Raw genomic sequence first — 26,886 nt, 5'->3', positions numbered from 1 at the left:
TAGTTCTGTCTGAGATTCTTCAAATTTCTGCTTCCATTCAGCAAGGATCTGCATACACAAGTAAATGGTTACTGTGTATAGTGTCTGGACATAGTTCCCTCTTAGTTTAGCCAGAATCTATCCCTTTTCCAAATAGGCCCCACTCCCTAGCCAATTTACTTTATCAAAGTTTCTTTGCTTTTTGTCCAGTGCAGCAGCTGCAGCATTTGATCTCTCAAGGTCTACCATAAGATCCTCAATTTCATTTTGTAGACGATGCTTTGTCTTTTCCAAGGAAGAACATTTGGCATTCACAGCTTCTACAGCCTCTTCTGACTCCTGCAGCCTTTGTGCCAGTTTCTTCCTATAGGAAATCAGGAGACATATAAAGTGTTGTAAAGATGCAACGTGGGACGGAGATACAGTCAGGTCCATAAATATTGGGACATCGACACAATTCTAACATTTTTGGCTATACACCACCACAATGGATTAGAAATGAAACAAACAAGATGTGCTTTAACTGCAGACTGTCAGCTTTAATTTTATGATATTTATATCCAAATCAGGTGAACGGTGTAGGAATTACAACAGTTTGCATATGTGCCTCCCACTTGTTAAGGGACCAAAAGTAATGGGACAATTGACTTCTCAGCTGTTCCATGGCCGAATGTGTGTTGTTCCCTCATTATCCCAATTACAATTATCAGATAAAAGGTCCAGAGTTCATTTCAAGTGTGCTATTTGCATTTGGAATCTGTTGCTGTCAACTCTCATGATGAGATTCAAAGAGCTGTCACTATCAGTGAAGCAAGCCATCAACTGTTTGGAACATTTTTAAAAAGAAGGAACGCACCGATGAGCTCAGCAACACCAAAAGACCCGGAAGACCACGGAAAACAACTGTGGTGGATGACCAAAGAATTCTTTCCCTGGTGAAGAAAACACCCTTCACAACAGTTGGCCAGATCAAGAACACTCTCCAGGAGGTAGGTGTATGTGTGTCAAAGTCAACAATCAAGAGAAGACTTCACCAGAGTGAATACAGAGGGTTCACCACAAGATGTAAACCATTGGTGAGCCTCAAAAACAGGAAGGCCAGATTAGAGTTTGCCAAACGACATCTAAAGAGCCTATGGAGAAGAGTATGAAAGAAGGAAAGGAACTGCTCATGATCCTAAGCATACCATCTCATCAGTGAAGCATGGTGGTGGTAGTGTCATGGCGTGGGCATGTATGGCTGCCAATGGAACTGGTTCTCTTGTATTTATTGATGATGTGACTGCTGACAAAAGCAGCAGGATGAATTCTGAAGTGTTTCCGGCAATATTATCTGCTCATATTCAGCCAAATGTTTCAGAACTCATTGGACGGCGCTTCACAGTGCAGATGGACAATGACCCAAAGCATACTGCAAAAGCAACCAAAGAGTTTTTTAAGGGAAAGAAGTGGAATGTATTGCAATGGCCAAGTCAATCACCTGACCTGAATTCGATTGAGAAAATGCCCCAAGAACAAGCAGGAACTGAAGACAGTTGCAGTAGAGGCCTGGCAGAGCATCACCAGGGATGTCTATGCGTTCCAGACTTCAAGCTGTAATTGACTGCAAAGGATTTGCAACCAAGTATTAAAAAGTGAAAGTTTGATTTATGATTATTATTCTGTCCCATTACTTTTGGTCCCTTAACAAGCGGGAGGCACATATGCAAACTGTTGTAATTCCTACACCGTTCACCTGATTTGGATGTAAATACTCTCAAATTAAAGCTGACAGTCTGCAGTTAAAGCACATCTAGTTCGTTTCATTTCAAATCCATTGTGGTGGTGTATAGAGCCAAACATGTTAGAATTATGTCGATGTACCAATATTTATGGACCTGACTGTATATTAACTCAAATGGACAATTCATGCTCCAGAACATGCTTCAATGACATCATACTTGGCCTCCTCTAATTCTTCTGTCCTTTGGATAGCATCTGTCTCATATTTGGTTCTCCACTGTGCCACCTCTGAATTAGCTTTTGAAAGATTTCTTTGAAGCTCTGCCTTAGCCTCCTGCTCCTCTTCATACTGTTCTCGAAGGAGATCACAATCATGGCGAGCCGACTGCAGAGCATGGGCTAGAGCATTTTTAGCCTAATGGGGATGGGAAGGGAGATACATATAATTAATTAAAATTGCATGACTGGCACAAATTGAATGACTTCCTTTGAACATTTTTTGTTTTTTGCTTTTATTATGTGTTGTACTGTGCACACCTTATTTTCTTCCTCAAATTGTCTCTTCAGATCTTCCATCTGCTGGGTGTAGGTCTGTTTACCACGTGTTAACTGTGCAACCAGAGACTCCTTTTCATCCAGTCGGCGAGATAGCTCTCCTATAGAAGTAATACTTTTAGTCCACTAAAAAGGCATGAATGAAGAAGGCAAGACAATATGGCACTAATGTTCTCTATCATGCAGATGGAATTGAATTAAATAAGATTAATATCCCAACTTTTCAAACCACTTGGTATAGCAGGCATTTTTGTTTTTTCCTCCCTTCCTTCCAAAGGCCAGACATTTTTTATTTTTCTGTCAACACTGCTGTATGAGGACTGTTTTTTTTTACAGGACAAGCTATTTTTGTTAATCCTTTCCGGATATGTACTGCGGAAGTCCAGTCTTTAGAAATGGTGCCCGCTCACAAGCACAGTGAGCGGCATAGGTGCCCGGTTTCTGCTGTTTTAAAAAGCATCTGAGGTGGCTTTCCTGGGCAGGAACACCATCCTCGCGCTGGGATCGTGGAAACTGTCCCTTGGTAGTGATAGGCTAGAGCAGGGGTCAGCAACCTCCGGCACTCCAGGTGTTGTGAAACTACATCTCCCATCATGCACACTTGCTTGGCTGCTCTCTAAACTCCCACACAAGTGGAAAGAGCATGCTGGGAGTTGTAGTTTCACAACAGCTGGAGTGCCGAAGGTTGCTGATCCCTGGGCTAGAGCCTACTGGAGGCTACCAGGCCTATCAGAGGTATATTCGAATGTCGGCCTGCAGGTGGTAGGTTCACTATACCGACTTTCCTCTCAACTAAATTAAATTATTAGTTTGTAGGAAAAGCCATCTAATGATAGCCCGTAGGGAGGGCTAAAAGAAAGTTAAAAAAAAAAGGGTTTAAAAAATATTTTAAAAAATGTATATTAAAATGCTAATCACTCCACTTTCCCCATAATTAAAATGAAAATAAACATAAAAATAAATGTCATGAGCGTCACCACATCCGAAAAACATCGGAGCTATTGAATATACAATTATTGATCCCGTATGGTGAACACTGTAATGGAAAAAAAGTTGTCATTTTCTCATCACTTCACCTTCCCAAAAATTTGAACAAAAAGTGATCAAAAAGACCGCCCCACAAAAAAAAGCCCCCAAACAGCTCCATTGATATAACTATAAATAGGTTAACGGGGTTAGAAAATGGTGATGAAAAGAAAATTTTCCAAAGTTATTATTATTTATTTCAGCATTAAAACACAAGATAAACTATATAAATGTGAAATCACTGTAATCGTACTGACCCAGAGAATGAAGCTAACAGGTCAGTTTTAATGCATTTTTCCAGCTTTCCACTACATTGCATGCAATATTAAATGGTGCCATTAGAAGGTACAACCTGTCAGGCAAAGAGTCTTCTACAAATTAAGGACCTATCTTCGGGATAGATAAACTATCAAACCAGAGGGTCTGACACCTAACCCCACTCTCAATGATTGGCTGTTGTTGGCACTGGAAATGAGCGGAAGCAGAAAGCTCCGTCCACTGTGTAATAGCCATGCTGTATTACTGAGGCCCAGCTCCCATTCATAGCCTCCACATAGCCTTTACACAGTGGATGGAACTTTTTGCTTGAAAACAGCTGACTGTTGGGTTTCCGGTCAGCCCCCACTGATCTGATATTGATGACCTACCTTTGTAGAATTGTATGTAGAAACTCATTTAATGTTTTATATAATGTATTGAGAAACTGATAAAAAACAACTTGGAGACATTTATGTCGTTTTTGAAATGCTTTAAAACTTAATTAAAAAATTAAAAAAATAATATTTAGAAAAAATAGTTTTGTGCTGCTATATTGGCACCAATAACTTTTTTTTATATCTTTGCCAACAGACCTGTGTGAGGGCTTGTTTTTTGCAGGCCAAGTTTTATTTTATTTTTTACTGATATTTTGGGATACATGCAACTTTTGCAATTTTTTTTTTTTTTTTTTGGGGAGACGAGGTGACCAAAAACTATAATTCTTTTATATGAGAAATGGAATTAAAAAAAATGTTAATAGTTTTGTTTTTCTTAAATACTTTTAAAGCTTGAACTATTTTATCTTTTTTATTTACTCCCACTAGGGTTTCATCGATTGTGCTTTACATTACAATACTTTTCTATTACAGCATACAGTGATTTTACTGACATTCTACCATACCCTGCTAAGGGAAGGGAGTAATAGGGGCAGTATCATTTATTTTATTGCTTCCTCAGATTCCTCCTTTAATACAAATCATATGTCAAGAATAAAACACAACATATCACCTACCATTTCTGTTAGGCCTCCTGCACACGACCGTTGTGTGCACCCGTGGCCGTTGTGCCGTTTTCCGTTTTTTTTCGCGGACCCATTGACTTTCAATGGGTCCGTGGAAAAAACGGAAAATGCACCGTTTTGCAGCCGCATCCGTGATCCGTGTATCATGGCCGTGAAAAAAATATGACCTGTCCTATTTTTTTCACGGCCAACGGTTCACGGACCCATTCAAGTCAATGGGTCCGTGAAAGAACACGGATGCACACAAGATTGGCATCCGTGTCCGTGATCCGTGGCCGTAGGTTACTTTTTATACAGACGGATCCGAAGATCCGTCTGCATAAAGCTTTTTCAAAGCTGAGTTTTCACTTCGTGAAAACTCAGAACCGACAGTATATTCTAACACAGAAGCGTTCCCATGGTGATGGGGACGCTTCTAGTTAGAATACACTACAAACTGTGTACAAGACTGCCCCCTGCTGCCTGGCAGCACCCGATCTCTTACAGGGGGCCGTGATCAGCACAATTAACCCCTTCAGGTGCGGCACCTGAAAGGGTTAATTGTACTATCATATCCCCCTGTAAGAGATCAGGGCTGCCAGGCAGCAGGGGGCAGACCCCCCCCCCCCCTCCCCAGTTTGAATATCATTGATGGCCAGTGCGGCCCCCCCCCTCTATTGTAATTATTCGTTGGTGGCACAGTGTGCGCCCCCCCTCCCTCCCTCTATTGTAATAATTCGTTGGTGGCACAGTGTGCGCCCCCCATCGCCCCCCCCCTCCCTCTATAGCATTAACAACATTGGTGGCCAGTGTGCGGCCTCCCATACCCCCCCCCCCTTCCCCATCATCATTGGTGGCAGCGGAGTTCCGATCGGAGTCCCAGTTTAATCGCTGGGGCTCCGATCGGTAACCATGGCAACCAGGACGCTACTACAGTCCTGGTTGCCATGGTTACATAGCAATAGTACAGTAGTAGAAGATTCATACTTACCGGCTGCTGCGATGTTCGTGTCCGGCCGGGAGCTCCACCTACTGGTAAGTGACAGCCTCAGGTCTGTGCGGCGCATTGCTAAATGAACTGTCACTTACCAGTAGGAGGAGCTCCCGGCCGGACACGAACATCGCAGATCCCAGGTAAGTATGAATCTTTGCTAGTGACCCGCTGCCACCAATGATCGGGGGAGGGGGGGGAGATGGGAGGCCGCACACTGGCCACCAATGTTGTTAATGCTATAGAGGGAGGGGGGGGGGGGCCGATGGGGGGCGCACACTGTGCCACCAACGATTTATTACAATAGAGGGAGGAAGGTGGGGGGGGAGCACACTGGCCACCAATGTTGTTAATGCTATAGAGGGAGGGGGGGGGCCGATGGGGGGCGCACACTGTGCCACCAACGATTTATTACAATAGAGGGAGGAAGAGGGGGGGGGCGCACACTGTGCCACCAACGATTTATTACAATAGATATTCAAACTGGGGAGGGGGGGGGGTCTGCCCCCTGCTGCCTGGCAGCCCTGATCTCTTACAGGGGGATATGATAGTACAATTAACCCCTTCAGGTGCGGCACTTGAGGGGTTAATTGTGCTGATCACGGCCCCCTGTAAGAGATCGGATGCTGCTAGGCAGCAGGGGGCAGTCATGTACACAGTTTGTAGTATATTCTAACTAGAAGCGTCCCCATCACCATGGGAACGCCTCTGTGTTAGAATATACTGTCGGAAATGAGGTTTCACGATCTAACTCATATCCGACAGTATATTCTAACATAGGGGCGTTCCCATAGGGATGGGGACGCTTCAAGTTAAAATATACCATCGGATTGGAGAAAACGCCGATCCGATGGTATAAAAGGGACTCCTGACTTTACATTGAAAGTCAATGGGGGACGGATCCGTTTGAAATGGCACCATATTGTGTCAACGTCAAACGGATCCGTCCCCATTGACTTGCATTGTAATTCAGGACGGATCCGTTTGGCTCCGCACGGCCAGGCGGACACCAAAACGACTTTTTTTTCATGTCCGTGGATCCTCCAAAAATCAAGGAAGACCCACGGACGAAAAAACGGTCACGGATCACGGAAAAACGGGACCCGTTTTTGCGGACCGCAAAAAAATACGTTCGTGTGCAGGAGGCCTTACCCAGAAATGCTTTCCTTGTTACTCTGCTTGTATAGGTAGCTAGCAGAGGCCCGTCTGCTGCACTAGTAAATACAATAATTTAGGCCTCCTGCACACGAACGTATTTTTTTGCGGTCCGCAAAAACGGGTCCCGTTTTTCCGTGATCCGTGACCGTTTTTTCGTCCGTGGGTCTTCCTTGATTTTTGGAGGATCCACGGACATGAAAAAAAAGTCGTTTTGGTGTCCGCCTGGCCGTGCGGAGCCAAACGGATCCGTCCTGAATTACAATGCAAGTCAATGGGGACGGATCCGTTTGACGTTGACACAATATGGTGCCATTTCAAACGGATCCGTCCCCCATTGACTTTCAATGTAAAGTCAGGAGTCCCTTTTATACCATCGGATCGGCGTTTTCTCCAATCCGATGGTATATTTTAACTTGAAGCGTCCCCATCCCTATGGGAACGCCCCTATGTTAGAATATACTGTCGGATATGAGTTAGATCGTGAAACCTCATTTCCGACAGTATATTCTAACACAGAGGCGTTCCCATGGTGATGGGGACGCTTCTAGTTAGAATATACTACAAACTGTGTACATGACTGCCCCCTGCTGCCTAGCAGCATCCGATCTCTTACAGGGGGCCGTGATCAGCACAATTAACCCCTCAAGTGCCGCACCTGAAGGGGTTAATTGTACTATCATATCCCCCTGTAAGAGATCAGGGCTGCCAGGCAGCAGGGGGCAGACCCCCCCCCCCTCCCCAGTTTGAATATCTATTGTAATAAATCGTTGGTGGCACAGTGTGCGCCCCCCCCCTCTTCCTCCCTCTATTGTAATAAATCGTTGGTGGCACAGTGTGCGCCCCCCATCGGCCCCCCCCCCCTCCCTCTATAGCATTAACAACATTGGTGGCCAGTGTGCTCCCCCCCCACCTTCCTCCCTCTATTGTAATAAATCGTTGGTGGCACAGTGTGCGCCCCCCATCGGCCCCCCCCCCCCCCCCCTCTATAGCATTAACAACATTGGTGGCCAGTGTGCGGCCTCCCATCTCCCCCCCCCCCCCGATCATTGGTGGCAGCGGGTCACTAGCAAAGATTCATACTTACCTGGGATCTGCGATGTTCGTGTCCGGCCGGGAGCTCCTCCTACTGGTAAGTGACAGTTCATTTAGCAATGCGCCGCACAGACCTGAGGCTGTCACTTACCAGTAGGTGGAGCTCCCGGCCGGACACGAACATCGCAGCAGCCGGTAAGTATGAATCTTCTACTACTGTACTATTGCTATGTAACCATGGCAACCAGGACTGTAGTAGCGTCCTGGTTGCCATGGTTACCGATCGGAGCCCCAGCGATTAAACTGGGACTCCGATCGGAACTCCGCTGCCACCAATGATGATGGGGAAGGGGGGGGGGGGGTATGGGAGGCCGCACACTGGCCACCAATGTTGTTAATGCTATAGAGGGAGGGGGGGGCGATGGGGGGCGCACACTGTGCCACCAACGAATTATTACAATAGAGGGAGGGAGGGGGGGCGCACACTGTGCCACCAACGAATAATTACAATAGAGGGGGGGGGGGCCGCACTGGCCATCAATGATATTCAAACTGGGGAGGGGGGGGGGGGTCTGCCCCCTGCTGCCTGGCAGCCCTGATCTCTTACAGGGGGATATGATAGTACAATTAACCCTTTCAGGTGCCGCACCTGAAGGGGTTAATTGTGCTGATCACGGCCCCCTGTAAGAGATCGGGTGCTGCCAGGCAGCAGGGGGCAGTCTTGTACACAGTTTGTAGTGTATTCTAACTAGAAGCGTCCCCATCACCATGGGAACGCTTCTGTGTTAGAATATACTGTCGGTTCTGAGTTTTCACGAAGTGAAAACTCAGCTTTGAAAAAGCTTTATGCAGACGGATCTTCGGATCCGTCTGTATAAAAAGTAACCTACGGCCACGGATCACGGACACGGATGCCAATCTTGTGTGCATCCGTGTTCTTTCACGGACCCATTGACTTGAATGGGTCCGTGAACCGTTGGCCGTGAAAAAAATAGGACAGGTCATATTTTTTTCACGGCCATGATACACGGATCACGGATGCGGCTGCAAAACGGTGCATTTTCCGTTTTTTCCACGGACCCATTGAAAGTCAATGGGTCCGCGAAAAAAAACGGAAAACGGCACAACGGCCACGGGTGCACACAACGGTCGTGTGCAGGAGGCCTTATACTGCTATTGCCATAATTTGAAAGTAAGTAAAAGTGATAAACTGTATCCTATTTGCAGAAACTACATAATTGGCATTGATTAATAATAAAATAAATGAATTCAGTGGTAAATGAGACAGATCCTTAATGAGTTCTGGCACCAAATGAATGTAGTGCATACCAGTCTCAGTCTGCAATTTGGCACGCTGGGTGGAAAGTTCATTCACCATTCTCTGTGTCTCATCAGACTTTGTACGATACTCATTTAGTTGATCTTCTAAAGTACGGCATAACTTTTCTAGGTTACCCTGCAGATAAAAAGGAGGGTTTGAGAAAGGAGCACACAATTTTTATTGGGCTGCAGTTTGTCTAGCCCCATGGAAAGACAATGAGTCAATGGGGAAAATTTGTCACAACCTGCTGTACGAAATTCAAGAAAAATGTACATACCGTATTCACTCCAGTAGGCGAATGGTATTTAAAACTGGAGTAGAATTTCTAGGCAAATGGTTTAAAGATGCACAAAATGTAACAAACAAGAGATGACATTTGATAAATTTGGTGCAAAGTATGCCAACGCAGACTCCTGCAAAACTGACTTCATGATAAATTGCCTCCGATATGCTGCTGACAATATGCAAAGTAAATGGAGAACAAACGATGGTAACATTGTGTGGAAATTGTGTGGTCTTTAAATTGATTATTACTGATTTACTGTCCAGCCTCAAGCTGTGTAAGAGGGCCCTTACATGTGATATATGCACTAATCTTGTCAGGCCTATGAGGAATCACATTCTTAGTGCAGACTTCAAATCAGTAGGAAACATTCATAATCCAATCAGGGCACAGTGTCATAAATAGTTAATTATTTAGCATGTGCTATACTGTTATTGACTGCCATTATTTCAACATATACACATCAGCATACAATGACTCTAAACAAAAATTATTGGGGAGAAGATTCTATCACCTTGGCTTTTAGCACCTGTTCCATGTTAGATGCTACATCATCTAGCTCCAGCTTGAGTTCACTCTTCTCCTTTTCCAGCTTTTGTTTGACTCTCTGAAGGTTGTCAATCTGCTCACTAAGTTCAGCCACAGAGTCAGCATGCTTCTTTCTTAGAGTAGCAGTGGTGGCCTCTGATTGTAGAGTGGACTCTTCTAGATCTCTCCTGAGTTTCAGGAACTCTGCCTCCCGTTTTTTGTTGAGTTCAAGTTGAACTGAGGTGGCTCCTCCAGCTTCTTCCAAACGCTCACTAATTTCTTCCAACTCTCTGGAAAGGTCAGAGCGAAGCTTTTCTACCTTAGCCCTTGCAGTTCTTTCTGCTTCCAATTCCTCCTCAAGCTCTTCTATACGTGCCTAATAAAAGTGGTGAAATTTAAGTTTAGTATTACCGTAATTTCAGAGTGGCTTGGAATACATACAGCTTAAAGTGTACCTCTTGTTGACTGGTGACTCAGGTGACTTTTGAGAATAAGATGCTATAAAGTTGTACATGAAGAATTTCTGTATTTCTGACCATTATATGACTTGTATCCTGCATTTGTTAGCAGTTTACCCATCTACAGGCTCTCTTTCTAATTGTCAGTTTTCTGAGTTAGTGAGTGGAGACTACCTGCTATGATGTCTCCCAAAGAGTGCACATGAAGAAAACAGGAGATTCTACTCATTAACACTCTCTCAGTCACTCAGAAGCAACCTATAGGACATTATAGAGAAGTACTGAAAAGTATTGATGTATAAAGCACTTGGGCGAGATAGAAAACACACCACTAGCTTTAGCAGTCTCTGTGTGTGTCTCTGTAATTCTCTCTCATTCAGCACCTTCTCCCTCCTCCCCTCTTCATACACTTCTATGGACATTATGCTTCTGTGTATCTTTCTGCAATCCCCCTCCCCCCCATACATAGATTTCGGTTGGCAGCATGTAATCTGTTCCTTCAGTGTGTTAACTGTCCGTCTTGGCAGATCAAGATGGATTTAGCAGAGAATTCATAAAGGCCCCTTTATACTGGCCAAGCATTGTTAGCGATGATCTGCCGGTGTAAAGGTGCCACTGATTACCCGATGAATGAGTGCAATGCGCGTTCATCGAGTAATAAGATTGTTTGTGCAGACACCTAAATCATTGTTTGCCGGCAGCAGATAGTGCCATCTAATCACGCTCTGCTGCCGGGAAACGAGTCTGTATGGGGATGAGCGATGGCATAGCGATCACTCCTCCTCATACTGTGGAAGAGATCGCTGCATGTAAATATAGCGGTCTCCTTCATTGACAGGCAGGCGATTGTCAGGAAGAAACGCTTCCTTCCCGACAATATTCTGCTCAACTGAGCAGCGTAAAGGGACCTTAATAAGTGAACATTTTATAGGAGGGAGAGGTACAGGCGTAAAAGAGTCTGATAAATTGAGAAAGAGGCATATTTATCTGATAACATATTATGCAAAGTTTCTTATATTTACCTGTACTGAAAGTTCAGTGCCGATTTAAAGGGGTTCTGCACTTTCATTTAACTGATGATCTATCCTCTGGATAGATCATCAGCTTCTGATCGGCGGGGGTCCGACACCCGGGACCCCTGCCGATCAGCTGTTTGAGAAGGCAGCGGCGCTCCAGCAGCGCCGCGGTCTTCTCACTGTTTACCGCCGGCCCACTGACGTCACGACTAGTATCAACTAGCGTGGGCGGGGCTAAGCTCCATTCAAGTGAACAGAGCTTAGCCCCGCCCACGCTAGTTGATACTAGTCGTGACGTCAGTGGGCCGGCGGTAAACAATGAGAAGTCCGCGGCGCTGCTGGAGCGCCGCTGCCTTTTCAAACAGCTGATCGGCGGGGGTCCCAGGTGTCGGACCCCCGTCGATCAGAAGCTGATGATCTATCCAGAGGATAGATCATCAGTTAAATGAAAGTGCAGAACCCCTTTAAGTTAATTTTAGAAATACCTGCAGTTCCTTCATCTTTTTCTGGAGCTGAGCACCTATATTCTGTTCATCTTCAATTCTTGCATTGATCTGGCTCATTTCAAAGTCTTTCCTGGTTAAATTAGAAGTGCATTTCTTTGTCAAGACTTAAAAGACCTAAACAGTCCAAATATCAGTCAATATAACAAATCACTCACTTCCTCAACTTTTCTTCTAGCTGTTGTTTATCATTCTCAAGATCCATCAAGCTTTCTTGTGACAATTTGAAATCTCCTTCAAGTTTTCTCTTTACTCTTTCCAGATCCATTCTAACTTTCTTTTCCTGCTCCAAAGATCCTTCCAGCTGTGCAGTTTAAAAAAGGATTAATGAAAAGAAATTTAATAATTCTGATGTCATACATAAAAAGACAAGTTTTCGGCATTACTCTTGCTTACATCATCAACCTGTTGCTCAAGTTTTGCCTTTGCTTTAGTTAAAACATTGACTTTATCTTCTTCAGCTTGAAGGTCATCCAGTGTTTGTTGATGAGCTTCTTGGAGAGCCTTTTTTTCCTTGGTTAACTTGGCAATTATCTCATCTAACCCAGCCATCTCTTCAGTCAGATTTTTAACCTGTAAAAAAAAACAGTTAAATGGGTTATTTCATGATTAATGTAAAAAATAAAAATCATATAGTGCATAACAATCTCTTTCTAACAAAACTAGAACCATCCCTCTACTGCACATGGACCCAGAGATCTTCCCATTCATTATTCCATTTTCTTTGCTAGATTTCTATCAAGCTGCCAGCTCAGGGGGCATGTACAGTTTAGCTGAATGATGAAAAATAAAAATAACAAAAAAACAAACAGCAGGTGGCGCTGTACAGATACATTTTATTGACTAACTCAGTGGCTATACAAATTTTTTTATTACATGCAATTACAAAAGTATTCAGATCCAGGTGCTGGTTTGAAAACAGCAGAATATTTTTTGTCGGACAACCCCTTTAAGGGTAAGTCCATGCCTGCAACAGGCATTCTGGTACTCTGTTCCAGCCCATGAACAGAAAACTGAAATTGCCGGATACAGAGATTCCTGTATTTATTTTATTTATTTAATTTACTCACTTATATAGCGCTGACATATTGCGCAGCGCTTTACAGACATTATTATTACTCGCTGTCCCCAATGGAGCTCACAATCCAAAGGGACCTTCACACGAGCCGAGAATCCCGCAGATAATCGCTAATGAGCATTCATAGGAACGATCGTTAACGATTATCTGGCGGTATGAATGTGGCGCCAATTCATCAGGTAATAGATCATTCATGAGGTCACAAAAATTATTGTTTGCAGGCAGCAGATCATGTTGTGTCAACGCGCTCTGCTGCCGGCATACGGCAAGTCTGTATGAGGACTGGCAATGGCATTAGGCATTGCCCCTCCCCATACTGTGAAGAAGATCGCTACATGTAAATGCACTGGTCACCTTTACTGATGAGCAGGCGCTTGTCGGGAAGGAACGCTCCATTCCCGACAATCGTCTACTGTGACGTCCCATGTAAAGGGTTGACTAAACTGGAGTTAAATAATAATAAATGTCTTACCTTGTTCTCCGTGGCATGCTTCTCCTTCTCTACTTTGGCTAGTGTCAGCTCCAGATCATCAATATCTTTCTTGAGCTCTGAACACTCATCCTCCAGCTTCCTCTTTTTGGCAGTCAGTTCTGCATTCATCTCCTCTTCATCTTCCAGTCTTTCAGTCTGCTCCTTTAGTTTGGCTTCCAGTTGGATCTTGTTTTTAATAAGTTGTTCACATCTCTCCTCAGCATCTGCTAAGTTATCTTGCTCCTTTATTTAAAAAAAGTTATATATATTTACATATAAAATCAGGTGACTCACTTTATTTGATAAAATATTTGCATGTCCTCTTTCCTTTTCAAAGTTGACACCTATCTTCTATAGGCAGGGCCGTTTCTGCAATGAGGCGAGATGAGAATCTTGCCTCAGGCCGTAGTTTCCAGTATTTTTGAGGGGACAGCATACACACAGCAGTTAAACACTGCTGTTCCCTTTAAGCTGCACTTCCCTCCCTGGAGCGCCGAGGAGCTGTGGTCCTGTCACTCACCAACCACTCAGCACCTCACGCTCCTCCCCGCCTTCGGTGGCGTACAGAATGTTGAAACAGGGATACTTCTCCCTGCTCCACTATTCAGCCTGCAGGCACAGATTGTGCTGCCAGCCTGTGTGGGAGGAACCTACAGCCCGGGAATCTGTCTAAGCTCCTCCCACACAGGGCTGCAGAGCGATCTGTGTCTGTAGGGGAGAGAGGCCTCAGGAACGGGGCAAGGTGAGTAGGTAGTGTGTTTTTTTGTTGTGTTTTATTTCTTTATTTTTTAACACAGAGAGGGAACCACTACTACAAAGGGGGCACAGTGGGCATTACTACTACAAAGGGGGCACAGTGGGCATTACTACCATAAGGGGGGCACAGAAGGCATTACTACTGCAAAGGGGACACAGACAGCATTACTACCATAAAGGGGCACAGAGGAAATTACTACTATAAAGGGGCACAGAGGGCATTACTACTATAAAGGGGGTACAGAGGGCTTTTCTACTACAAAGGGGGCATACAGGGCATTGCTACTATTAAGGTATTGTCTGGGATTGGTGGCCAGGTGGGGTCAAACACCGGACTGGATCTCAGGTGCCGGTCCGGTATTTTGGCAACACCTAGCTGCCTTTAAACGACAGCTAGGATCAGCAGAGGGGATCTCTGTGTTGGGATCTGAGGCTTGTGCCGAGTTGGAGGGCTGAGACCCGGGTGTAGGGGAAACAGGCCTCCTAAAGGCTGCTTATAGACTTGACGAGGCAGAACTGCCAGCAGGGTGTGAACTAACACCGAGGAGATAAGGTGACTTTCTTGCTTTATGAACTTTTTGTGTGTGTGAACAAACACCAAGACTGCAAAGTGACTTGCGTTTTGTGCTATACCTTATGTGTGAATAAACACTGAAGTTTTGCTTTACAAACAGTTTTTTGCCTCTATACTGTGTCCGCTTACCCTGCCTACCAGAGCGAATCCCTACAATTGGTGGAGGATGAGGGCAATCGCAGTGAGGCTGGCGTAAAGCCGGAATATTTTTTTTGCAATTTTATCGGGCTCTGTTTTATGTCCTGGATTAAGCACGCTAAGTTGCAACCAGCATCACGGGACAAGATGGAGGAGATGATGAAGCAGCTGGTGCAGGCCAACCTAAGGCAACAAATCGCCATGGAGCAGCAGCCCACTCCCGGTGGCCTAAGCTGAGAAAGACCTCACTGGATGTGCCCTTTGGGGATCAGAACCTGATAATCTGCTGTCAGTGTTATGAGCCCGGCCATGTACAGGCCGACTGTCCCCACCTGGTCGAGCCCATGGACGTAAACTTTGGGTATCAACAGTCATGGTATGCCAGAAGGGTCGGTGCGTCAGACACTCCAGAAACTCTCAATAACGAACCTTTGTGTCAGGTGGAGATGGGAGTCACTCCCGTGGTGGCTCTGCTGGACTCAGGGAGTCGGGGGACCCTTGTGAGGGCTTCCCTGGTGCAACCCACCAAGTTTACGGGCCGGAAAGTCGGGATGCTGAGTGTACATGGAGATTTAAAAGAGTACCCCACTGCTCTGGTGTCCCTAAGCACGTGTGTCGGCAGGTGGATCCATGAGGTGGCCGTAACCACAAGCATGCACTATGACTTGATATTAGGAAGAGACTTTCCGTTGTTCCCAGCCCTGTGGCCGGCCGTTGTACACACGGATTCCCGAGAGATAGGGAAAGCTCCAGTAGCGATGCCTGGCCCAGTTAAGGTGTTAGAACACAGGAAACCCAAGGCAGAGGGGCCCATGGTAGGTCCGGCGAATGAGGGGGAGACAACCCCATGGAATAGGATAGGTAGGGAGCATAGGAGGATAGCTCAGCAAGTCCAGAGTCGGACCTATAATCGAGCATCTGGGGTCCATAACTTTAGCCAGGGAGATCCGGTTTTGGTTTGTGGGTCGCCTGTGGACAGTAAGTTCTGCGCTAGGTGGAAACGGCCCTACGAGGTACTCGAGAAAATTGGAGATGTAAACTACAAGGTACATCAGCCAGGGCGGCAAAATCCGGAGCAGGTTTACCATGTTAATTTACTCAAACCTTGGAAAGATAGGGAAACCTGTACTGAAGACAGACCGCGGCCGGGTTTTCTAGGGGAGGAGGCTCCAACCACTCTGTCTGATGCATGGGAAGCGGTTGCCACAGTAAAATTTGCTGACAGCCTCTCCTCTAAACAGGCTCAGGAGGCCAGGGAGTTTGTTAGTCGGAACACAGATGTGTTCTCGGACCTTCTTGAACGCACTTCCACAATTTGGCATGACATTGTCACTGAGCCTCAGGCGAAAGTCCGGCTAAATCCATACCGGGTACCCGAGGCTCGGCGACAAGCCTCAGTAGAACACAGGGCAGGTTGGTTGCAGGGAAATGCGGATGCCCTGTCCCGGGTGCACTGTTTGGCATGTGTTCACCCCCTCAGGGTTGAACAAAGAGGGGAGGGGTATGTGACGCAGTGAAGGGTATAGTCTGGGAAAACAGGTATTTTCCTCCCAGTGTGTGCTGCTGGACCGATTGGCGGCCAGGTGGGGTCAAACACCGGACTGGATCTCAGGTGCCAGTCCGTGGTTTTGGCAACACCTAGCTGCCTTTAAAAGACAGCTAGGATCAGCAGAGGGGATCTCTGTGTTGGGATCTGAGGCTTGTGCCGAGTTGGAGGGCTGAGACCCGGGTGTAGGGGAAACAGGTCTCCTAAAGCCTGCTTATGGACTTGACAAGGCAGAAATGCCAGCAGGGTGAACTTTTCGTGTGTGTGATCAACCACCAAGACTGCAAAGTGACTTGCGTTTTGTGCTATACCTTATGTGTGAATAAACACTTTTTTAAACACAAGTTTTGCTCTACAAACTGTTTTTTGCCTCTGTACTGCGTCCGCTTACCCTGCCTACCAGAGCGAATCCCTACAGGGGTCACAGAGGGCTTTTCTACTATAAAGGGGGCACAGAGGGCATTGCTACTATGAAGGGGGCACAGAGGGCATTGCTACTATAAAGGGGGCACAGAGGGCATTGCTACTATAAAGGGGCAAAGAGGGCATTACTACTATAAAGGGTCACAAACGGCATTACTACTATATAAGCAAACAGAGGGAATTGCTACTATAAAGGGGCACAGAAGGCATTACTACTATAAAAGCGCACAGAGGGCATTGCTACTATAAAGGGGGCACAGAGGTTTTTACTACTATAAAAGTGCACTGAGGGCATTACTACTATAAAGGGGGCACAGAGGGCATTACTACTATAAAGGGGACACAGAGGGCTTTACTACTGTTAGGGGGGCACAGTGGGCGTTATTACTATGAAGAGGGCACAATGGGCATTTACTACTGTGAAGGGGAGCAATAAGCATTACTACTGTGAAGGGGGCACAGTGGTCATAAATTATAATACTATGAAGGGGGCACAATGGGACATATTACTGTGAAGGGGGCCAGAGTGCATTACTAATGTAAAGGGGGCACAAAGAGGGCATAACTACTGTGAGGGGGCATAACTATTATGGGGGCACAGAGTGGACATTACTACTGTGAAGGGGGCACAATGGGCATTACTACTGGGAAGGCGGCACAATGGGCATTACTACTGTGAAGGAGCCACAGAGTGCATTACTACTGTGAAGGGGGCACAGAGAGGGCATAACTACTGTGAGGGGACACAAAGAGGGTATTACCACTGTGAAGGGGCACATATGTGTCTGTCCCTGTGTGTGTGCCCCTGTGTGTGTGTCTGTGTGTTTGTCTGTCCCTGTGTGTGCGTCTGTCCCTGTGTGTGTCACCATCACCATGCCCACAGTGTTCCTATATCTTTAAGTAGCTGTATCAGGAGTACATTCTGTGCGGGGCAAGAAGAAGAAGAAGAAGGAAGAGGAGGCAGCGCCACCAGCATGGAGTCCCGTGGGAGAGGCACAGGGAGGCACACTAAGCACGTAGGTAACACTACCATATGATCTACACTAGTGTTATCTGTGGTTTTACATAGGACTGCAGGTAACACTACCACATTATCAGTACTAGTGTTATCTGTGGTTTTACATAGGACTGCAGGTAACACAACCACATTATCAGCACTAATGTTATCTGTGGTTTTACATAGGACTGCAGGTAACACTACTACATTTTCTGTATTCAGATAGCCATCACTGTGTTACATGTGTTACATAGGACTGCAGGTGATATCAACAACATTATATGTACTTGTTTCGCCCCAGATCTCGAAGTTCGGTGGATACTTGGCTTTCATACAATTTTTTAATCAGAGGGGAGCGCCATTTAAATTTTGCCTCAGGCAGCAGAAGAGCTAGACTCGGCCCTGTCTATAGGTGTCTTCCAAAAAATATCCACTGTGTTATGCTTACTACATCAAGGGGTGGTGCATGACACAAGGATGTAAATATCACCAGGGATAGAATCCTTATGCCCTGGACAAAATATACCACAGTATTTGGCTGGAGTGTTCCTTTAATTCTATGTCTGGAGAATACCCAATTGATGGACTTTGAGCTTTCCTTTAGATCATGATTGACACTTACTGCTTGAACCTGAAGCTGCAGATCATTTTTCTCTTGTAATAAAGAGACCATTCTCTCCTCTAGTTCCTTGCGTCGAGACTCAGACTTTTCCAGGGCTTCTTTTAGCTTCTGGAACTCTTCCTTCATGGTCTGCATTTCTTTCTCTGTCTCTGCACTTTTGAGAAGAGGCTTTATCTTGAAGTAAAGCTTCATCCATGGCCAATTTTTGACACCCATGAATGCTCTGATATTCCACTGGATTACTAAAAGGGCATCTCTGGAAAAAATAAGTCATGATTTAAAAGGATTTTGAAGAGGTAAATCTATGGCTTCTTCAAAATACCAAGCATTTACAAAAAAAAAACAATGCCAGAGTTGTCTATTATGATCACTTGTTCACCTCACCTCCTCTCCAAAAAATTGCACAATGGTATCACTATAGACTAACCCACAGAAAATGAGCCCTCTGTCGTCAGATAAACATAAAAGTTATTGTTGTCAAAGTTTCGGGGCACAAAACAAAATCTTTTTCTTTTTAAAGTAGTAGAATATAACAAAAACTATATAAATTTGCTACTGACCTAAAGAATAAAGTTAGACGGGTTTTCATGCCATACATACTGACATCCTATCGTCAGGATAGGTCATCAATATCGACACTCGGACCCCCGCCGATCAGCTGTTTGAGGAGGAGGTGGCACTGCTTCCTGATCATTAAACTATGCGTCGTCTTCTCTGGAGCGGCAGTGTAGTATTATTACGCGTACTCACTCCGTTCAAGTGAATGGAGCAAGTACTTGTCATTACACTGCACTTCCAAGACGACGGGCAGTGTAATGAACAGGAAACAGCGCTTGCATGGAGCGCCACCTCCTCTTCAAACAGCTGATCAGTGGGGGTCCTGGGTGTCGGACCCTCACCGATCTGATATTGATGACCTATCCTGACGACAGGTCATCAATATATATGGAAGGACAATCCCTTTAAAGGGCATGTTCACATCTGCATTGAAGGCTCCGTTCAGGGCTTCCGTCACAGAGTTTATTAAAAATAGCCACTAAAAGAACGTTTTGCCAAATGGAAACCGAATGGAGCCCATTATAAGCAATGGTATCTGTTCAGCTCAGTTCCTGTCAGTTATGTGCCATTGTTTTCATTGTTCTGCCCCTAGGATAGAGCACAACAATGGAAAAAAAATAGCTCTGATGTGAACGTGCCCTAACATATCATTTTTACCACACAGTGAACACCATAAAAACGAAGCCCTAAAAACAACGGCAAAATTGCGTTTTGTTTTATCACACTGCTGCCGCCTAACTGTATGACTGTTGAAATGTGGAGATGAAAAAAATAATAATTACAGTAATCTTAACACAGTAAGCATTTTATCATGTAAAGAAAGTTAATACAAGCCACTTACTAAGGTATCGTGATTCTTCATATTGCCTCTTTCGCTGGCTTCATTCATTTTTCCATCACATTATGCTTTGCTCGTTTCCAGAGATTATGACCACCCTGCAATCAAGCAGCAGTGGTCGTGTTTGCACACTATAGGAAAAATTGCCGGCCGTTCGGTAGCTGGGACCACAGGAGTGCGCTTAGGCACGCATGTGCAGCAGCTCCTGTCCCAGTCACCTTGTATCTGCATTGCAGCGGTGGCTACAACCCCTGGAAACAAGCAGTGTATAATGTGATAGAAAAATGAATCCAGCCAGCAAAGGAGACAATATGGACAATCCCAATACATTAGTAAGTGCCTTGTATTAACTTTATCTACATGATAAATGCCATTTGCTGAAGTGAGACAACCCCTTTAAGTAGCAAACTGGGCTGCACACTATTTGTGTAATTCTTTACTTGTGCACCAATTGTATCAATCTATTGATTTCATAACTCATGTAATACAGTCTAGAAAAGTATTATACAGAATCTTGTCAGTAAAGTGTGAACATCTTGTCTGTAAAACAGTTTGCCTGCATGTGTTACCTGCGTTCCACAATCTTCTTAAATTCTATTCTAGAAAGGACACCTCTGGACTGGGCTTGTATTCGGGTAATGATTCTGGAGAGTCGCTCATCTCGCATTTCTTCCAATTGTCCTAGCAAACCTGCCTTGAAGAAGACCTGCAAAAGTAATCATTTCATCAGGTAATTGATGACATCTGCTTGAAATCCTCTCCATTCTTTAAGGTGGCTGGTTTACCTTGGTATGCCCAAACTTGTACTGAGAATGATCAATTTCTAGGGAGGCAAGAAGTTTTTCTGCACCTTTTCTACTATCTATAAACTGTCCTTCTGGGATAGCTGCAGGGTTCAGGATTCGGTATCTGACAAACATAAAAATATATAAAGCCAGTGTTACCAGAAATTATATTTTCTTATTTTGTCTTATGCAAGCAGTGTTGTTACAATCCTACCGTTGCTTAAAGTCTCCATAGAGGATACGGTTAGGGAACCCTTTTCTGCAAATTCGGATGCCTTCCAGTACACCGTTACAGCGGAGCTGGTGCATTACTAAACGGTTATCCATGACACCTAAGGTAAGCGAGTGTATAGAGTGTCTTAGTATAAATCAGAATAGTTAGTATTAGACAACATATGGTAAATAATATTGCTTATTCCTTTGTTTTTCCCAGCTAGATACTAGTATTAAAAGGGTTGGCCACTTTCCAGTCCCAACCCAAATGCCCAAAACAGCTTTGCTCTGCCACAGGCAACTGTAAATACCCTTATTACTTAACCCTGTGCTGCATTTTAAGGCGTCCTACTGCCACTGGATTGGCTGTGTAAACAGTGGATAGCGGTAATGTCCCCGTCCAAAGGACTCATGATAGGGGCAGTGACAAGATTTACCGACCTGACTGCCTTCAAATGCAACACAGGGGTAATCATTAGGGTATGTGTCAGAAAACAGTAGTTTAAAGCATTTTTGAAATTTCACAAGAAAATGGCCAACCCCTTTAAATCATCTTAAGGTTTTGTGCTAAATAAAATGATTGTCTGAAATAGCAAGAACTGAAAATTTAGAAGCTAATTACCGGGGGATTTGGTTTCATTAGGAATAATACAACGAACAAAATGAGGATGAGTGGAACGCAGATTTGTCATCAGCTTGTTAAGATTCTCCTGGGGAGGTTAAAAGTAAAAAAGAATAAGTTTCACAATGGAAGTTAACAGTAATAAGGAGACCATCAGGGAATGGTGACAGAGAACACATATTATGGAGTTCTATTTAGTTGTTTCTATATTATGTAGTCCAACAGAGTCTGTACTGCAGTTCACAGCAACCTTCATTGATGTTTTGCTTACATAAATTGGTTAACATATAGGTATCCTGTATTTTATTTGAACACCTCCGGACGTAATAGAACACCAGCAGGGTGCAAGAGGTGTATGGAGCTGGGTCATCAGCTGATCCCGCTTCATATGCAGCGGGTTCCAGCTGTGTATTACAGAGAGATAATGCCGATCCTGGTAATTTAACCCCTCAGATGACATAGTTAATAGCGCAGCATCTGAGGGGTTCCACAGAGGGAGGGGCTCACTCTGTCCTCTGGTGATATTGTGGGGCTTCGATCAGTTGCTATGGCAGCCTATGGTCTTGTGAAGGCTCCCAGACCTGGTACAGGGAGCTGCCTGAAAAGCCATGGCTGAGGCACGACCTGACAGCTAGCCTGTCAGGATTCCATAGGCTGCAATAGTATTTTAATGCAGTCTACAGTACAAGGGATCAGAACAGATATAACTGTGTCTGAAAATATCCAATCTATTAAAATATAAAAATGTTTGTCCTGCATGGTGAACACAAACGGAAAAAAAATTCCCAGTTCACCATCATTTGGTCGCCTTACCGCTCCAAATTTATTTAAATAAATTTAATAAGTAGTTTACGGCTGTGAATGGAAAAGTAAAAAAGTAAAAAAACTAAAATAAAGTGAAGATGCAAAAAAAAATAATTGGCCCGGTCCTTAAGTGGTTAAAATATGTTGTGGGTGTATACCATGGAAAATATATAATTTATAAAAGTAAAAACAAATTACATACCCGGTGCAGAGCTGACACTGTCTGGAATGAGGAACCTTTCTTCTTACTGCCTTTGCCCTTTGAAGCTTGATCTAAGGAGTGTATTTTAAAAAAAAGCAGTTGTAAGAATTACAACTAGCTAAACAATTCATTTGACATCACACACTAGATCGTTATGGAATGATTATAGAAAAATCCAGACTAGAGCATTTTCCTATAATATATACATTATTACAGAGGTATATACCAGGATGTAATAAGTGCAGGTCCCACCTCTAGGACCTCCTTCTCAAGAACTGGGTCCCAAAATAAATGGAGAGCAGGCCGCTGGCTTAGCTATTTTCGTAAGTCCCATAGCAGTGAATGGAAAGGGTGCCATACATTTGATTTGCTCATCATTCACATCGGAAAGTCCTAGAAGTGGAACCTATCAAACATTCATGGCATATCCTATCGATATGCCATCAATTTCCAGATGCAACAACCCCTTAAAAGAGGCTGTCTGCCAATAAAAAAAAATAAATCTGATAAATGGTGATGAGCTGAAATACTATTTCTAAAATGAAAGCATACTAATTTTTTCTAATCTTATACAACCCCTTTTAGTAATTTAACAACTGTATGTTGAAAATTGACAGTCCTTTACTCAGGTTAAAATTGACAGTCCTTTACTCAGGTTAAAGGGGTTTTCTGAGACTTTAATAGGTCATCAGTTTCTGATCGTGGGGGTCTGACACTCCTGTGAGCACCATGGCCTTCTCTCAGCTTTCCCTAGGTCGAGTGACGTTAATCGGCAATGTGGCCTAGAAGCAGCTCAGCCATAGAAGTGAATGGGGTTTAGAGCGATACCAAGCACAGCTGCTATACTATGTACGGCACTGTGCTTGATGAGCACGGAGAAGGATGTGCCTTCTCAAACAGCTGATCTATGGGGGTCTGGGTGTTGGACCCCCACTAATCAGATACTGATGATATATCCAGAGGATAGGTCTTCAGTTATAAAATCTTGGAAAATCCATTTAACCCCTTCACGCCCAGCGCTGTACATGTACGGCGCTGGGCGGGTGTTTAAAGATGGCACCCGCTCCTGCCCGCTGAGGGCGCCATAGCCGCGGGTGGCCACCTGCTTCTTTTAGCAGACACCCACGGCTCATGTCCGCAACCGGCAGTAATGCCGATCACGGACATTTAAACAATCAGATGCCGTGGTCAATCCTGAAACCGAAAGTGCTCACTTTCGGTTGTGCTCCGGCTCCCCCGTGTGGGGATCAGAGGAGCCGGAGTGTGTATGCAGCAGCCCGTGTCTTTATGAATGACAGGAGGCTGCTGCATAGTATTTCCTATGGAGCCCTTGCCTGTAATAGGGCTCCATAGGAAAGTAGTAAAATCATTATAGATTCCAATGCAAGTGCATTGGAGTCTATGATAATAGCAATCAGATGATTGCATGTTATAGTTCCCTAAGGGGACTATAAAAAAGTGTAAACAAATAAATAAATAAGTAAAAAAAAAAAAAAAAAAACATAAATATTCAAATCACACCCCCCCTTTCCCAAAATAAAAATAAAAGAACTAAAAAAAAATAAAAAATACACATCATGGGTGTTGTGATGTGCAAAAACACCCATAGTATAAAAATATTAAAAATATATTCCCCATACGGCAAACCGCAAAACGAAAGAAAATGGTCCAAATGGCCCATTCGCCGTTTTTGGTTGCTTCATTTTCTACAATTTTTTTTAATAAAAAGTGATCAAAAAGTCATACACACCCCAGAATAGTATCAATGAAAAGTTCAGATCGCCCCTCAGAAAATGAGCACCCATACAGCTCCGTACACATAATTACAAAAAAGTTATAGGGGTCAAAATATGGTGATGAAAAAATAAAACTGATTTTTTTCCCACTTAATTTTTTTATCACTATCAAAACGCAAGAAAAACTATACATATAAGGTATCGCCGGATTCATACAGACCTGTAGAATAAAAGTAACCAGTCAGTTTTATCGCACATCGAACGTCGTAAAAAAAACAACAACGTAAAACTGTGGTGAAATAGCTATTTTTTGCAATTTCACCCCATTTGGAATTTGTTCCTGCTTCTCACTACATCATATGCAATATTAAATGATGGCTTTGGAAAGTAAAACTTGTCCTGCAAAAAACAAGCCCTCATATGGCTATGTGAACAGAAAAATAAAAAAGTTATGGCTCTGGGAAGGCAGGGGCCGTAAAACGAAAACGCAAAAACAAAAAAAACCTCTGGGCCTTAAGGGGCTAAAGCTGGAATCGCACATGCGGTTTTTGAACCCATCAATCTATCTAGGTTTATGATAAATTAGACACTACTTATAGAGTTTGTTCCATCTGGACAAACCCTTCTCTAGATTAGGAATCACTGGGTCCTATAGTTGCAGAACAAATGTGGTATTACATGATGGCTTTCATATTCCCTAACAGAGCAAATGTGCAGGGGTTATCATAATTGGAAATCCCATAAAGGTTGAAGAGTATAAAGTAAAAGTGTTTAAAATATTACATATGCAATATGTAATAATGCTGTCATCTGTCACAACTGGGACACTTAAAAGTGGATTGAGATAAAATCTAAATTTCCAACTAGAATGGAGACTTCAAAAATGTTTAATAATGTTAATTAATCTGAGTGAATAATGATGGTGGCTGATTATACTGACAAACTGCATCAGGTTATATATAAATTTTCTGTTATGTAAAAAAACAAGCATAACCTTTAATAGTACACTTCCATAGCTCTTCTGTACCTGAATCAGCAGCAGCATAATTGGCAAATAGATGTGCCAACAGCTTGAGAGAGGACTTCTGGTACAGCCCCACTACAGTCTCATTCAATGGGTCTTTGTTCTTCACCAGCCAACCATTAATGTTATAGTCCACTGTACCAGCATAGTGGACCAGAGCAAAGTGAGCCTCAGGCTTCCCTTTAATGTTCCTTGGTTTCTGGAAGTTGTTGGACTTGCCCAGGTGGTTATCGTACAGCTTGGCTTTAAAGGTCACGTCAGAGGCTTTCGGAAACATGCACTCCTCTTCGAGGATGGACATGATACCCATAGGCTGTGGAGAAGAGTAAAAAAAAGATCATTTAAAAAATGCCAAAAGGGAATTATAAACAGCTTTCCAGAACAAACCAAGATATAAAACTTAGATACCTTGTTAGAGAAAAATGCCTCTTTGTCCACTTACCAGGCTCCTATCCTCCTCTCCCACCCTGCTTTCTAAACTGATCACTCACTCACTCACTCTCAACTCACTGTTTTCAACTTAACTGACAGATCGGTTTATATTTGCCCATGCGAGTCTATAGAGAGGGAGCAAGGGAGTAGGAGGCTAGTGCGAGGTCTCTATTACAAGGGACATAGAGAGAAGAACAGATCCTGCTTCCTTATCTGTTTCCAGGAAGCCTTTGGAAACAATAGCATATACATGTAGGACATTGTGATGGTAGGTAATAAGCAGCTCACCCTTATCAACTGCAATGAGTTTGTGCCGAGTGCACTGACAATGCCTCTATACACACATTGCTAAATAATGTACAATAGACCAAATATTAAAGTTGACTCTCCAGACAAAAACGATAGGCAGGAAATGTACTATATAAAATATAATTTACTAATATAGTTTAAAATATGAGCAATGACAATAAATAAATGAATGAATTAATTAATGAAAAAAATGACCTCATTTTTCATTCATTCAATCTTTTTTTATTATTCTCTTATTTTTTCATAATTTCATATCATTGTTACAGTATTATTTAGCCAATATCATATAATTACCGCTATATTTAAGCAATTTTGTCCCATTCCAATTCGGCGGCCATAAAAATTCTGAACTCTTGATTACCAAATACTTATTTATACTACCGTACTTAGAAATTATTCTGTACACCTCCACAAGGACAGTGTGGACACCAATTGCTCCAGCAAGATCTATAGTGCACGATGTGGCACTAAGGATCCCAGTAAGCGCTCCACGATTTTACAAACCTCACTACACCTGTGTAGGCATTCGGTCTATAATCAAGCATTCTCAATTGTGTGTTCATCAAGCATTCTCAATTGTGTGTCTGCATGCACACTACAGTGGGAAAAAAAAGTCGGTTAAAAACGGATAAACAGTCCATTTTTAACTGACTTTTTTTCACTGATGCCTTTCTGAGAAAAACATTAAAAACTGACCCATTCAATTGTATGGGGGCAGTAGGCCTGTGAAAAACACCAACACCATGGACAACAAGAGTATCCATGGCCAACTATGGTTGTTTATTTATTGCCACAAGGGGGATATATTCAGGGGACACTAAGTATATACATCTATTGCGGTATATCTCTATTGGTGTTGGGCTGTTCCACCAGCAGTTTCAGTCATATATATCCCTCATAACTGATTTTTTGTTACTTTATGTATTA

The 26,886-nt window shown here is 43.7% G+C and overlaps 1 protein-coding gene and 1 long non-coding RNA gene across 3 annotated transcripts in view; one reads left to right on the top strand and one right to left on the bottom strand.

Moving 5' to 3' along the window:
- LOC120989045 overlaps positions 1-20,928 on the top strand; it is a 38,929-nt gene extending 18,001 nt beyond the window's left edge. Inside the window, exons 4-5 of the long non-coding RNA XR_005776220.1 lie at positions 20,436-20,562; positions 20,815-20,928. This is a non-coding gene — a long non-coding RNA (uncharacterized LOC120989045). The remainder of the gene's footprint in view (positions 1-20,435; positions 20,563-20,814) is intronic.
- LOC120989043 (myosin-6) overlaps positions 1-26,886 on the bottom strand; it is a 117,889-nt gene that overhangs the window by 56,252 nt on the left and 34,751 nt on the right. The gene's annotated exons all lie outside the window — the stretch shown is intronic.

Source organism: Bufo bufo, chromosome 2, assembly GCF_905171765.1.
Source record: "Bufo bufo chromosome 2, aBufBuf1.1, whole genome shotgun sequence".
Taxonomy (NCBI): Eukaryota; Metazoa; Chordata; class Amphibia; order Anura; family Bufonidae; genus Bufo; species Bufo bufo.
This window is presented reverse-complemented; position numbering and strand designations above follow the sequence as displayed.